A 16,895-nucleotide genomic window follows, 5' to 3' on the forward strand; every position below is an offset into this window, starting at 1 on the left:
ACTTTTTGGCACTATGTTGAATTTTTAATAATAATATAAACTTACGTAATGTATAATTCAATCAAAACTATCAGGTGATTCAGTGATAGCGGAACCTTAGTGAAATCTTATTGCGAACAGATTATGTGATTCAGTGATAGCAGAACCTTAGTGATATCTTATTGCAGACAGATCAAGTGATTCAGTGATAGCGGAACCTTAGTGAAATCTTATTGCGAACAGATCAGGTGATTCAGTGAAAGCGGAACCTGAGTGAAATCTTATTGCAGACAGATCAAGTGATTCAGTGATAGCGGAACCTTAGTGAAATCTTATTGCGAACAGATCAAGTGATTCAGTGATAGCGGAACCTTAGCAAAAATCTATTTGCGAACAGATCAAGTGATAGCGGAACCTGGGTGAAATCTTATTGCACACAGATCAAGTGATTCAGTGATAGCGGAACCTTAGTGAAATCTTATTACGAATAGATCAAGTGATAGCGGAACCTTAGTAAAATCTTATTGCGAACAGATCAAGTGATTCAGTGATAGCGGAACCTTAGTAAAATCTTATTGCGAAGGGAGTTTGTGTTCCAGCACATTTATTGGAAGGTATAGTTGAACAGTTGTAGGAGTGTCCTTAACACTTTCAGTGACTTTTTATAGTTAATTTCCATTACTTTTGAACGGTCTTTCGTAGCGATTCCGAGCTGTATTTCATTAATTGTTCTGAACTATTCAAAATAAAATATTTCAATATAATGTTATTGAACAATGTATATTACTAATATATTGAACAATAAATTTGTCTCAGCTTTTGCCAAATAGGTATCGCGGTTTCACTAGAAATTGATCACGATTACTTCCCTTTCGAAATAAACTATCTTTTAAAAGTTGACTTGTAACTAGATTTAAGACAATAATTTATTTACAATTGTCATACATAACAATGTCAATTTTCTTACAAACAGATAAAATTTCGAAATCATTATCGACTTTCTAATCTAAAATGTCACAACGTATGATAATAAAATATTTTTATTAAATAATTTTAGAGTGGATTCGAACTCCTTGCCCTTTCAATTGCAGACGAATTCTCGAAATTTTGCTTCAGTCGTGCACGATTCACTTTCGGCCCTAGAATAAAATAAACATTATAAAATAAAACTTGAATTACAGAGAATTAGGAAATTCAGTAGGCTTAAAGTACCAAAGACATACAAAAATGAAAACATTCGTTGCCTTCTGGACCCGTCTTAGGTCTACTTTTCTCTCAAAACCCTGATTTTTAAAATCTCTTCTTTTGGTTATCTCAGTATTATGAAGTTTTTCGGGCAGTATCAAATCGTCGAATTAAACCACGAATAAACAGCAAAACTAATTAGTTAAATCTGCCCTAGAAATTAAAACATTAACAATCTGTTGATAAAGAAAAGTTGCAACTTCTTAAGCTGTTTTGTGCTATATGTTTTAGCATTTTTTACGGATTTTCTGCCCATGTATTTTTTTTTTAATGGCCTCCGTTACTGCCAAAAACTGCAAAACTGCATTTCACGGTCCCTTTCATTAAGAACTGAATTCTGATTTTTTCTAATTTTTAAAGATATATATTTATATGGTTGTGCAAGTTTCCCATTAACTAATTCAAACAATTAGAATTCATTTTCACTATCTTTTGGTATTTTAAAGAGTTTATTTGAATAATTAAAGACTTGATTATAATAATTAATAAATTAATTATTGATTAATTAATTATTATTAATTAATTAAATGCCACTTAAACAAGGCACAGCGTTTACCGTTTCTTGATGACATCACTATTAATCCGACATCCAGTTCTGAACATGTGTTTTTTTTTTAAGGTGGTTTTGCAGTAGACTTTTCAAATTAGCAGATTCTTTAAACCATTTTTTCTCCCAATCTTCGGCACATTTTCGCACATCTTCAAACTACATCCGATTCCACGATATGAACAAAATTTCGTTCTCGCATTTTCGTTACTGTGGAGAGGTCTGAACTCATATCCACCCCAAAAAAGGTTCTAACTATCTCACCAAAGTGACCATCGTTACGACAGAATGATTTGATCTCAATCCTCCAATTAAGAATGAGAGTTCTTTAGCCAATGTTGCGTGGTAACTTTTTGTTCTCGCTTCCGCACTATGTTATAGTTCAGAAATACGAGCGTAATTTTTTTACTTAGATTTTTAATTTTGCAAGTTTACTATTGGACAGATTTTATAAATTTAAGTTTTACCCGTCTTTCCTTCTTTTTATATGAAATATGATACCTTTTTTTTTTATATAAGTATCCTTGATTAGTAACTGTCCAAAAATAATTTTTAATTTTTTTTCTATCAAGAAAATTTATTCGCATGTCACGGATTCCTGTAAACAATAAGCCAATGATGCCGTCTACTTTGCCCATATATACTGGATTTAATAAAGTACTAAATTAAACAAATATTAATGCTAGAGAATATAAAATCCTTAATTAAAAAAAAATATGTTCATGAAAGAACTTAAAAAAAAAAGTTTTTCAAAAACTTGAACTTTCTAAATAGCTCTTTTTTGAAAGCAAAGTAATGTAAAAGTAGAAGTAAGTAAAAAGACTATTCTAAAAGAAAAGTCATCTTTTGAAAAAAAGTCTAAAAGAAAAGTAATTATTTTGAAAATATGGAGTTTCTTTTCTTAATAAATAATTTACTCAAAGATTTATTCAAGCGCACACCCACAACCTTAAAAGAACAAAAACTTTTTGGAGAGGAAATATATGGAATCAAAGCAATTTTTCTGAAGATTAAATACTACTACTAGTACCAATAGCTCACTGTAGCATCAAGCCACCTGAGGCCAACACAGCTACGCGTATTTCTCCTACTTTCCAATCTATTCAAAGCCTCACTCCTTACACCATCTCAAAAAGTTCCGTTTTTCTTAAATATTTCCTTACAACATCCTTTCATCCCATTCAGGGACGATTTTTTTTTTTGTTTGGCCCGAGACAGTTGGCCGATCTTTGTCAATCCGTCATCCTTCATCTGCTGAAGGTGTCCTAGCAATTTCAACCTTCAGAATTATCAATTTAAAGATGGCCCAGACGAGGACAGGTCGTCCTCGTCTGGCCAGGTCGTCCTCGTCTGGGTTTGGAGGATGTCATAAATAAGGATTTAAAGGAAATGGGGACTTCCTGGGAGGGTGTAAAGAGGGAGACCTTGAATAGATTAGGTTGGAGGAGGAGCGTGCGTAGCTGTGTTGGCCTCAGGCGGCTTGATGCTGCAGTGAGTTATTAGTAGTAGTAGTACTTAAACTCAGTATGGCATAAACATCTAGTAATATTTAAGTTCAGTACGGCGATGAGAAGAACGAATCAGCTATTAGCAATATTTTGCTAGTGATATGTAAAATCACTAATCACCTCGTTAAATCTTTGAAGTAGTGCCGTACCCAGACTTTTAATTTAGAGGGAAGGGTGTCAACTAAAAAGCAGCTAATATTAAAGTACCTATATTAGTAATAAAATAACAATAACTTTTGTATTAAGGTACTTGTCTACTATATAAAACACATTCGAGAAGTGAAGTTTGGTTAATGCTAATGAAAAAGACACAATATGAAAATAGAATACTTTATTAACCAAATTGTGAAAATTACAACTTGAAAATATGCTCTCAGAACGCAGTGTTAAGCTTCCAAAAATGTTGCTTCTCATAAGAGTACAAAGCCATGGTATGTACATTGACGCAGTGTTTTATTTTGGGCAAAAAACCCCTTATCCATGGTATGTACATTGACGCCATGGTATGTACATTGACGCAGTGTTTTATTTTGGGCAAAAAACCCCTTATCCATGGTATGTACATTGACGCCATGGTATGTACATTGACGCAGTGTTTTATTTTGGGCAAAAAACCCCTTATCCTGAAAAAATTTGGTTGCCTGTTCTTCGGTCCTTGGCAAATTCCAAATCTTAATTTGAACATCCATGGTGAGACACTATATTCTATCACTAGTCAAAGCAAACTAACTGGTGGCCACAAGAATCGCGAAAATAATGAACTAAAATGAACTAGGTCAAGAATCGCGTTAATAATGAACTTTTCTTTATCGTTGAGATGGTCAGCCGACCCCGAAGCTCCAGATTTAATAATTCACAAATAACCTTCACAACTTTACTAATAAAGTATTCTATTTTCATCACATTTTACTGTCACCAAACTCCACTTCTCGAGTGTGTTTTATATAATAGACAATTACCAGTATTAATATTGAAGTAACAGCCAAGCATCAAGCATAATGAACAATAAAACCAGATAGTTCGGGTTTGTGAGGTGTAAACCAGCGCAACTATTTATATCTTAAAAAATCAGGGAAGATCGAGAATTCAAATTTTAATGAAAATACTTCCATATTATGGAAGTTCATTTATGCAAAAAAATTCAAAGAGCCAAGGCTACGTGTGTACATTTATGCATATTTAATTTTCATTTATATAACGTTATTTATATCATTCATATAATAAAAGAGCGGTGAATGTACGTTATTTATATTAAATTTTATTTAAACCCTTTTAGAATTTAATAAAAATAGTTTTGATTAATGCATATAAATACATTCACTACAATAATTAAAATACATTTATATCATTTAAAAAAATGTACATTAAAATACACTTAGAGGGGCACTTTGTCAGTAATCTTTAAAATCTCTAAGGTAAACGGTGCTTTTCTACATCGAATTCAAAATTTTATACAACTTTGGATTAAGTACTATACTTTTCGCAGATCAATTGTTTATCCCACCAAACCCTAAAAGTAAGGATTCAGTGGTGAAGACATCCAGTTTGCTTTCAGGCTTTCGATGACTCAACACACTTGGCTATGTTTTGACTATTATTCTCGGTTTTAAATTTCAGTTACACACTTCTCACTGTAGTATCGTCTTAGCAACCAAATCCACAGAAAAAGCAACGTTTGAATTAGCACCCATGTCAGCCCGACAAAGAATTTTGCCGTTTTAACTGATTCTCTTCCGACACGGTGGGCGTCCTATTTGCAATGTTGACATCATGTCGACATTTTGTCTTCTTTCCACGATAGAAATAAAATTCCCTTGTTGACATAGAAATTATAATCTCAAGCGACAAACTCAAGATTTAAAGGGAATTGGTGACACTTGTTTAAACAAATGATAGTTTGTTTGTGTTGATGAACTCTAAGCAGCATTAAAATCAACTAACTTATTGAATAAAGTATTACATTTGAAACCACCGCCAAAAAAAGTGCTCAATATGCTATTCCATGTCGACATTAAAGGCACAAATCAGACACCAAAGACGAAAATATCGACATCATGGGTGCTTCCATGTCACGATTATAATTAATGTTGATTAGCTTTTTGACTGATGTCCGTTTCGTGTCGCCGAGTTTTGAGGAATTAGGTCCCGGCCATTACAGCATCGCTTTACCAAAAAAAAAACAAATGATTTGTGATTCCAGTCGGGTTTTGAATTAAAAAAATGGGCGGGACATTACAAGTCTTAGCCGAAAAGAAAGTTGATAGCATTCTATGTATAGGATATTGTAATTAATATACTAGAGAATCTTGGTTGTCCTGTAGTAGCGCAGTACGGAACCCCAAGTTCAAATCCAGTTGCACCAACACACTACAGGGTTCGGAGCTTGATTCCAGAGGTGAGATTACGCGAAGGCGTCTCCATTTTAATCCAAAGAAGAAGAAGAAAACATTGATTGTACTGTAGTAGCGCAATACGGAACCCCAGGTTCGAATTCAGTCGTACCAACTCACTACAGGGTTCGGAGCTTGATTCCAGAGATGAGATTTCACGAAGACGTCTCCATTTTAATCCAAAGAAGAAGAAGAAGAAAACCTTGATTGTACTGTAGTAGCGCAATACGGAACCCCAAGTTCGAATTCAATTGTACCAACACATTATAGGGTTCGGAGCTTGATTCCAGAGGTAAGATTACGCGAAGGCGTCTCCATTTTAATCCAAAGAAGAAGAAGAAGAAAACCTTGATTGTACTGTAGTAGCTCAATACGGAACCCCAATTCCGAATTCAATTGTACCAACACACTACAGGGTTCGGAGCTTGATTCCAGAGGTGAGATTACGCGAAAGCGTCTCCATTTTAATTCAAAGAAGAAGAAGAAGAAAACGTTGATTGTGCTGTAGTGGCGAAGTGAGTTTAATCTCAGCTTGGTAATACGGGCCCAGAATTCAAACTCGAACTATGGCAACACACTGCATGACACGGGATATGATCTACGTGATCAGATTATGCGAACGTCTCTCCTTATGAATTCAAACAAGAAGAAGAAGAAAAAGAAAGAATCTTGAGATTAATATGCAAGAATGTATTTTCACATAGATTTCTCTAGAGCCCTTCCAGCTTCAATGATTAGCTTTTTGACTGAACAAGTCCTTGTGTTAGACTGTTGTGAGGTTAGCAATACCAATATTTTGAATTTTAAAAATACACGCCTAAATGGGACGTTCGACACCCAGAGCGCAAGCAATGATGATTAAACACAGAAAAAGAGTCCCTTCTCTTGCCATCATTAACTAATAATAAATAATTAATGGTGATTAAACTGGGAAAAACGTCATGAAGTGATTCTAATCATAATTAATGATAATTATACTCAGAAAAAGTCATGACGCGCCACCTCTTTTCATCATTAATTATAATCACTCGACGCAGAATTCACCTGAAGCTAACTATATGTCAACTTTTTAATGCTAATTCAAACACGGCTGAAGATGTATGACTTTCAAATTAAAGGGAAGCCATCTAATTTGAAACTTGTATTTGATATTCAATATTTCAAGAAACTAAAGCTTTCTGCAATAATGTTCATAATGAAGACATCATGTCACACACTTAAATTTTTAAAAACGTTGTAAGGTTTATTGGAAGTGAAAAAGCATTACAAAGGTTGATCGAGTGCCACGGAATCGAAATGAACCTAAGCTGTAGTTGAATATCTCCTCGCCACGAGTGCCCTACAGGACCAAAATAATATCGAACATGGCGGTTTCCAAACCGGAAGTTATAAAAAATGTCTAAGCCGCCAGAGGTCAGCGTAACTACGCACATCCACCTCCATCCTGCTTTGTTCAATTTCAATTCAATTCAATTTATTCAAATAAAACTACAATATAACACCAATAATAATAAAGATCCTGGAAGCGAACTTGTTGAGGACCATAACCACAAAAAATTGAAAATGAAGAAGAGAGAAAAAAAAAAAAAAATGAAAAGAAAAAACATGAGTAACTAAAGCAAATTGAATAAGAATTTAGAGAGTTATAATATCAAAATTTTAGTACATTGCTATACAGCGTGCGAAAACTTGTGGATAGCTCGACACTGGAGGGTATTATATTCCATTGAAGTATAGATTTATAAATGGGGGATCGCTGGGCGGAACTAGAGACAAACTTGGGGACAATGAAGGAACGGTTGGATGAACGGAGACAGAGGCCTTCAGAATTATTAATATTAAAATAAGATAATAATTGAGGAGGAAGATTTTTATGGTAAGCGGAGTATGCAAGGTATAGATTTAATTTTTTGATGATTTGTTCAAAAGGGATAATACCAAAATCGGAGTACAAGTCCTGGGTGGGATATAGTCGGGGCAGCCGAAAAACTGCTTTGATGGCACGGTTTTGGGCAGATTTTAATTTATTGGTAACTGAAGGAAAAGTGTTGCCCCAAACAGATCCACAGTATGAGATATATGGGTAAATAAAAGAGTAATAAAGGGTGACAAGGATATCGGGAGGAAGAAAATAATTCGCACGATTAATCATACTTACCTGTCGCAAAATTATGGCTCTGATGTAGGACACGTGTGTTGCAAATGATAGGGAGGAGTCTATGTGAACACCAAGAAACTTGGCAACTTCGACCTGTGGGAGGAGATTGGTAGAATATTTTAGGCCAAGTGCTTGCTGAGGTTCATTTTTTTTGTAAGGGGTTCGAAATAATACAACCTGACTTTTCTTGATGTTAATGGTCATGCAGTTAACTAGACACCACTCCTCTACTCTATTCAGAAGGGTTTGAGTAGAGGCGACAACGGATGGTAAATTAGGACCGGTGATGAAAAAGTTGCTATCGTCAGCGAAAAGTACTGGGTGCACTGATGGACCCAGGTCCGTAACCAAATCATTAATATAAAGGAGAAAAAGTATTGGACCAAGAACAGAGCCTTGTGGGACGCCCCTTCGGACAGGTAGGGGATGTGAAGTCAACCCGCCCAGACTCACACTCTGTACTCTACCAGAGAGATAAGAGCCAAACCATGAGAAAGGAACTCCACGAATCCCTAAGTTGTTGAGCTTACTTAATAGAACACTGTGATCAACCATATCAAAGGCCTTAGAAAAGTCCAGAAATAAGCCCAATACAATATTTTTAAGGTCAAGTTGGGAACGTATAAACTGTGTGGCGTCTATTAGTGCATGAGCAGTTGAAAATTTGGAACGGAAGCCATATTGATGAGGAGAAATCAACGAATCTGAAGAATGAATCCCAAATAAAAAGGGAGAAAGACGTCGGAATATAATTCTCTCGAGCACTTTAGATATAACTGGGAGAAGTGAGATTGGACGATAATTACTTATCTCAGACGGATCGCCTTTTTTATGAATCGGGATAACAATTGCTGATTTAAATATTTCTGGGAAGACTCCATTGGTCATAGACAGGTTTGCTATGTGCACAATGGGTTCACAAACATAGGAAGATACGGTCCTAAGAAGCTTATTACTTATGCCAAAGAAGTCAGGTGTACTACTATTAGAGAGACAATTGATAACTTGAAGCACCTCTTTACGATCAGTTGGAGAGAAAAACATAGATCCAGGATTCTTGCTAGGTTGAACTGACTGGGAGAAGGAACAGGAGTTAGCATTTGGAATATTAGTGAAATAATTATTAAAAGCATCCGGTACTGAACTTGGGTCAATTAATCTGCCACTGATGTCCTTAAGGTTAAGAGGTAAAGATCTTGAACTTCTTTTTTTTGAAAGAATTTCATTTATTGTTGACCAAATTTTTTGCAAGTTCCCTTTGCAATGAGAGATTTTCGAATAATAATAATTTTTTTTTGCTTCCCGGACAAGTTTGGTATATAAATTTTTGTATTTTTTATAATTAGTCAGGTCAATAACGTTACTGGTTTTGCAAGCTAACTTATATAGGTCATTTTTTCGATATGAAGAGATTATCAGGCTATTTGACATCCAGGGGCGTATATGGCTAGTTTTTCGGTTTGATTTACGAACTGGAAAGGTTGAACTGATAAGATCACTCAGTCCTTGTGTAAAACCATTTGTGGCTGAATTAACATCCTGACAATCCAAAACCTTGGACCAGTCAAAGGATTTCAAACGATCCGTGAACCTGTTCATATTCACAGTATTATATATTCTATTATACGTAGGGGTTATAGTTCTAGAGGGCTGAGTAGTTGGTAGGGAGGGTAGCGAGAGATAGATTGGAAAGTGATCTGACAGGTCAGAAAATATTATTTTGGAGTATAGGTGGTTTCCCAGGGAAGTGGATACAAAAATGTTGTCAATTACAGTAGCTGTAGACCTCACAGGATCAACTCTAGTAGGAAAAAGGATTGTGGGAAGAAGACCACTTGAGGTGAATGTTTCAAAAAAGGTATCACAATCATTATTATTGCTAACATTTAGTAAATTACAATTGAAGTCCCCAAAAACTATTGCCTTCTTTTGTGGTAAATTAATAAAACTAGAAAAATCATCAAATAGGTTACAAAAGAAAGGGGTCGGAAATGAGGGGGGCTTATAAAATAATGAAAAAATAAGAGAATTCTCGTCAACACTTATGTCTACGATTATTGAATAAATGCATCTATTATTTATAGGTTGCGAGAATAAGGATTCACAGTCTAATAGCCTGGTGAATTTCAGACTTGACCGGATGTAAAGAGAAATGCCGCCAGAGGACTTGGTTAATTTTCTTTCAATATGAATAGCTTGAAAACCAGGGAGGGAAAATTCACTCTTATCATCAATTTCTGAAAGCCATGTTTCCGTTATTCCAATTACGTCGAAAGGGCAGTAACCATTAATTAAAACTAAGTCTTTAAAATTAGCCCACTTATCCCGTATACTTCTGATGTTAAAGCAAATTACATTAAGTTTGGTCTCTTCCATTAGCTTAGGTTTCACATTATTTACAAAATCAAAAGTGTCGAGATATTCACAGTTAATTTGGTTTAAAGGGCTATCGGGGCTAGCTAAGGGGCTGGTGGGCAAATTATTTTGGTCATCGTAATAGTTAAAAACAACATTATTACACAGTGATAAATTCGTGAGAAACGTAAAATCTTGTACGGTGCACATTTAAACATCCATTGTGGTCTGAGTTTCATCATCTCCTTGATTAGAATATTGGAAATCTTCTTCAGCCGACGAAATATCATTGGTGGTAATTTTGGACTGGGATGGAAAGTTTGCCGTTTTTTTCTTAGATTTCTTGCCTTTGACTAGGGCAGTGGCATCGATTACCGTCTTGGGGGTTGTGGCAATTTCAGAGCCTGCATTGATTTGATTTGCAGTTGAGTCTACAGACTTAACTAGCTTTGATGTGGAATCTATGTCCTTTTTCATGGAGGATAATTGAGCCATAGCTGTTTCTAATATGTCATCACCTAGGAGTTTAGTGATAGCTTTCTTCTTGAGAGTATTTTTGGTTTCCTCAGCTTCATTACTAACCTCAATTAAGTGACTGACTGTGAGATAAGTTGCAAGCCTTTGCCATTCTTGGCTATTTTTAGATGAATCTTTCGGAGGGCAGGATGTTGAAGTAAACTTAGGTAAGGGATGGGGGGAATGACTAGAACCTTGAGTATGAACATTATTTGCCTCTTTTGGAAATGATACTGTCTTTGCATCTGCTACAGCAACTGTTGCTTGGCTTCTACTGGGCCGATGGGGTGTGGGTTGCCAAGGGATTCTTGCAGCTACAACTGAGTAGGGTAGGTTCATTTTATCAGATGTTCTAAGGATTACAACTCGCTTTTGGTGAGCTGGGCAAGATTGTTTTTGGAGGGCTGTGTGTCCCTTCCGGTTACAATTTCTGCAGAAAGGTTCTGACTCAGGGCATTCACTAATTGCGTGGCCTGTTTTCCCACACTTAAGGCAAGACGGATGGGACTGTTTGCAGTGTTTTTTGCTGTGGCCGTGGGCTAGACAAGTGGAGCATTGTAGGGGCTTAGGCTTATAAATCTTGTAAAAAAGAGACATACCATACAAGAATATTTCTCCGCTTAGCTCAACTTTGCAGCAAATGAGGATTGAACGGCTAGGGTGAAGAAAACCTTCTTTGTTTAAACTTAGCCTTATAGCAGTTGAAGGATTGATGAGAAGACCTGAAGAATCTATTAGTTCAGTTTGTATTTCCTCCACTTTTACACTGGTATCAACACCATACAGCACATACTTGTGTAACTTTTCCACATCTTTTTTTGTGGCTAAAATTTTTGAGCCATCAAGAATTATTTCTTTGGATTTTGACAGGACATGGTCTGCCGCCTGAGAAGACGTAAAGTAAATATCAATAGACTCGTCCTGCTTGAAAACAAGTTCAAAATTCACCTTGGTGATCAGAAAGACAGCTTTCCTAATTTGCATTATTCGATCTTTTGAAAAGGGTTGGCCATTGGTTTTCTTGATTGAGACAGTATAATAATTGGGGTGATCGTTAGCACTTGTTTCTGGGACACTTGAAGAGAGGGGTTGCACTATCGTTGGTGAACGAGTTTCATCCTTTTTCCTCTTTTTGCCAGGCGTCTCACCTCTTTCATTAGAGTTAGTTTCGGCTAAGGCCTGAATTCCTGACAAGTGGCTAACAGTTTTGGATCGCGTAGTTGGGGGGGTTCTAGGAAGAGTTTTATAGGTAGGCTGGAATGGCGACCGGCTAAGGGTTTCAGTGGGAGTATCCTTCTCGGGTGGTAGCCTTAGGGGCTTTTTCCCCGTCATTTATTCCGACGAGATACTGCAGATTCACAAACTTAATCACAGTTTTTAATCAGCGATAACACCAATATATTCAATTATACACTAATAATAACTCACTGTGTATGAAGTGAGCAATCCCTCACAATTAAGTCCGCAAGTTAATTGCGCAATCACAATACAGTACAAAAAGTAATCCGATTAGGTTCATAAGCTAGTTCCTTTTAGTTCAGATACTAAATTCATACAAAGGTTAGCTCTTTAGCCTTCCATGATGTTAAAGTATTTTTAAACCTTATTGTCACTTCTTCCTAGCCCGCTTCAAGGTCACTCAGCCTTTAGGTTGCTTAACCAGTAAGACGTTATGAGTTTTTACTTACCTAGGTATGAAAGTAGAACTGGTAGGAAAATGAGACCATGTACAGCATCAATCAGCACTATAAGCTGATCAGCACTATCAGCACTATAATGTTTTTACTTACCTAGGTATGAAAGTAAGACTGGTAGGAAAATGAGACCATGTGCAGCACCAATCAGAACTATAAGCTGATCAGCACTATAATGTTTTTACTTACCTAGGTATGAAAGTAAGACTGGTAGGAAAATGAGACCATGTACAGCATCAATCAGCACTATAAGCTGATCAGCACTATCAGCACTATAATGTTTTTACTTACCTAGGTATGAAAGTAAGACTGGTAGGAAAATGAGACCATGTGGAGCACCAATCAGAACTATAAGCTGATCAGCACTATAATGTTTTTACTTACCTAGGTATGAAAGTAAGACTGGTAGGAAAATGAGACCATGTGCAGCACCAATCAGCACTATAAGCTGATCAGCACTATCAGCACTATAATGTTTTTACTTACCTAGGTATGAAAGTAAGACTGGTAGGAAAATGAGACCATGTGCAGCACCTATCAGCACTATAAGAAGGTACATTCGAAAGTAGAAAACTTGAAATATTTGAGATTTAGCAAAAGCCAAAACTATGATTCCACCAAATTTTGTTAACGTTATTCCCGATAGTACCTAAAAGAACAAAAGAAAATATCGTCAACTGAAATACAATTACTTTATTAACTATTTAAGATTGGTAATTTAATGTTGTGAGATTAACGTAATTTAAGGTAAAGAAAAACAGAAAGCTGTAATACCAACGAGCTCTGTAAAGGTTATTCTCAACAGTGCCTAAAATAATGAAACAATTATCGCCAACTGAAAAAAAATTAGTGAACGAAACTATTTAATATTGTGTGATCAGGGTAATTCAAGGTAATTAATATAAAAAGGCAAGACTACAATCACCGAATTTCGTTAAGATTATTCCCAATAGTGCCTAAAAGAATGAAAAAAAACAATAATCTCAAACTGAGAAGAAATCAATATCGGTAATTTGATGTTGAGAGATTAACGTAATTTAAGGTAATTAAGGTAAGAAGTCAAGGCGATGCTCCCACCGAGTTTTGTTTAGGTTAGTCTCAACAGTGCCTAAAAGAACAGAATAATCATCATCGACTGAAAAAAAACTTAATGAAACTATTTAATATTAGTAATTTAACGTTGTTCGATTGGGGTAATTTAAGATCGTTAGGGTAAAAAGACAACACTATGATATAAACGGTTTTTTTATCCCCAAAAGTGTCTAAAAGAATAAAAAATTATTTTCATCTGATATAAAATTGCTTTATCAATTCTTTAGTATCGGTGATTAACATTCTGAAATTTAGGTAATATACGGTAATTAAGATAAAAAGACAAGGCTATACTCCCATCGAATTTGTTAGAATTTGCAACAGTGCCTAAAAGAAGGAAAAAATTATCTTTAGATGAAAAATTACAAAGATCAACCGTTTAATATTGGTAATTTCGTATTATGAGATTAAGGTAATTTAATTTAAGATAATCTAATTTTTAAAAAATCAGCAAAAATCGGGCTCCCTGTAATTTCTTACTGGGAGATTAAGACAATTTAAGGTAATTACGGTGAAAAGACAAGGCTATGATCCCACTGAGCTTTGTTAAGGTTACTCCCAACAGTTCCTAAAGGAAAGAAAAATTATCATTGACTGAAAAAAAGTACTTGGTCAACTATTTAATATCGGTAATTTAGTATTGTGAGATAAAGGTAGTTAAATTTGATGTAATCTAATTTAAAAGATTAGCAAAAGTCTGGGCTTGAATTCTTAATGAAAAAAAGCCTCAATATACAGTTATGCAGTTTTTGGCAGTAACGGCTGCCAAATTAAAAAAATGAATTATTGCGGAAAATCAGAAAAAATAAGAAAAAAATTTATGGCATCCAACAGCTTAAGAAGTCACATCTTTGGGAATTAGTATTAGTGTTATTAGTTAATTATTAATCAAGTTTTCCTTACTTTTGAATGAAACTAAATCAAAAGGAAATTTTGATAATAAATTGTCAGTAAATTGAATTGAAGGTCAAAAATATAATTATTCCTAGACATATTTTCTCCTATAGCAGAGTATTGTGATTTTTTTTTCTTTCTTCTTGTCAATTACATATATATATATATATATATATATATATATATATATATATATATATATATATATATATATATATATATATATATATATATATATATATATATATATATATATATATATATATACATATACCGTTTTCAGTAAAGTACTTTAGAGGATTACGTCTTTAGAGGATTTGAGGGGGAGGTAGTCCTACTCTTATATTTAGTAGTTCTTAATTATAAATCTATTGATTTATAACTGATTTATAGCTTTATAACCACAAATTTGATATATAACTATGTGATTAAATGTTTTAGAATAGAATAGTTCTCCTAGTTTAGAATAAAATTCCAACTGAATGGCGCTAGTACTTACAACGAAAAAAAAAAAAAAAAAACACGAGACCATTACTTAATAAACACTGACATGGAAAAAGGAATACACGAATTGGCAAACGATTTGTTCTTGGAGTAGGCAACTCCAGCCTCACTTTGTTACCTGACCTTGTGTTTGTTTAATTCCTCAAAACTGGTGGTAATCTCTCTATGTCTTTCACTGCTAAGAAGAAATTGGTAAAATTTGCAGATAAAACCCAAACGACGTTCATGAAGGGACGGTAGTTATGGAACAGATAATGCCGATTCATAACTTACAAATGTGATAATTGTGAATTATAACTACGTGATTATAACTTTATGAGTATTGTGATTTTGTTCTTGGAGTAGGCAATTCCAGTCTCACTTTGTTAGCTGACCTTGTGTTTGTTTTATTCCTCATAACTGGTGGTAATATCTCTCTATGTCTTTCACTGCTAAGAAGAAATTGGTCAAATTTGCAGATAAAACCCAAACGACGTTCATGAAGGGACGGTAGTTATGGAACAGATAATGCCAATTCATAACTTACAAATGTGATAATTGTGAATTATAACTACGTGATTTATGAGTATTGTGATTTTGTTCTTGGAGTAGGCAATTCCAGTCTCACTTTGTTAGCTGACCTTGTGTTTACTTTATTCCTCATAACTTATTTGTAACTATGTGATTTATAACTGGTTTATAACAATGTGATTTATGAGTATTGTGATTTTGTTCTTGGAGTAGGCAATTCCAGCCTCACTTTGTTAGCTGACCTTGCGTTTACTTTATTCCTCATAACTGGTGCTAGTAACTCTCTATGTTTTTCACTGCTAAGACGAAATTGGCTGTTAATTGGCAATTGGCTATTCCAGTCTCACTTTGTTAGCTGACCTTGTATATATTTTATTCTTAATAACTTATTTATAACTATGTGATTTATAACTGATTTATAACTATGTGATTTATGTTAAATATTGAATGCAACTGTATGTTGTAAAGTTTTAATCCTTCAAGGGAATATGGAAAATGCCCGCTCTGGTTCTCCTGTGGATACCCTTAGACAAAATCCTGCCGGATTTAGAGCTCACGTAGACTAAGTAATTAATATAAAACTAAAATATATATTAAATTGAGGATGAAGATACATACAAGCCACCTGAATTGATATACTATTTGCAAAAAATTTGAAACAAAAGAGCCTGCTCCAGTCCTCTTTTCTAGACTAAAAAGAGCTAAAAATTTGTCGTCAAGATCGGGCTTAGGATAATATTCCTTTAATAAAAGGCAAATTTTGCCAGCGGGAATCCGATCAAATATGGTTCTGAAGCATGGGCGCTCCGAAACGTGGATGAAGATTTGCTAGATGTTTTCCAGAGAAATTGCATACGGATTGTTCTGGGTACCCGGCTGACTGATCGTATTTCAAACAGTAGGCTGTACGAAAAGTGTGGTTCAATCCCACTTTCTAGGGCTATAATGAATGAAAGGTTGAGACGGTTAGGGCACCTTCTGCGGATGAAGGATGACAGATTCCCGAAGATTGTCCTTTTTGGCAAAACGTCTAGGGCTAAACGGAAAGCAGGTTGTCCTCGTCTGGGGTAAGAGGATGTCATAAAAAAGATTTAAAGGAAATGGGAACTTCTTGGAAGGGTGTAAAGAGGGAGGCTCTGAATAGATTGGGATGGAGGAGGAGCGTGCGTAGCTGTGTTGGTCTCAGGTGGCTTGGAGCTGCTGTGAGTTGTTAGTAGTAGTAGTAATCCAATTAAGAATAAAAAAGTTATTCACATCTATGGAGTGGTTCAATTCGAGACATGATTGTAACTTGGCCTTTTAGGAAATCAAGTCTATCAAGCTGCCCACTGAAATAGATGAAGACTTACAAACAACAAATCTGGTTTCCATTAGTAATGAAGTAATGGAATAAAAACAACATTAAAAATTCAAAAATAATCAGTGATTTACGAGTATTGTGATTTGATCTTGTGACAAACAAAAACGAACTGTTCAAGCTATAAATCGTTTATTTGCAAAGCA

General features: G+C 35.0%; 1 pseudogene; it reads right to left on the reverse strand.

The window, feature by feature from the left end:
- Positions 1-891: 891 nt before the first annotated feature.
- Positions 892-16,895, reverse strand: part of LOC136037737 (NPC intracellular cholesterol transporter 1-like) — a 131,246-nt pseudogene continuing 115,242 nt past the window's right edge.

The sequence above is a fragment of the Artemia franciscana genome, chromosome 17, assembly GCF_032884065.1.
Source record: "Artemia franciscana chromosome 17, ASM3288406v1, whole genome shotgun sequence".
NCBI lineage: Eukaryota > Metazoa > Arthropoda > Branchiopoda > Anostraca > Artemiidae > Artemia > Artemia franciscana.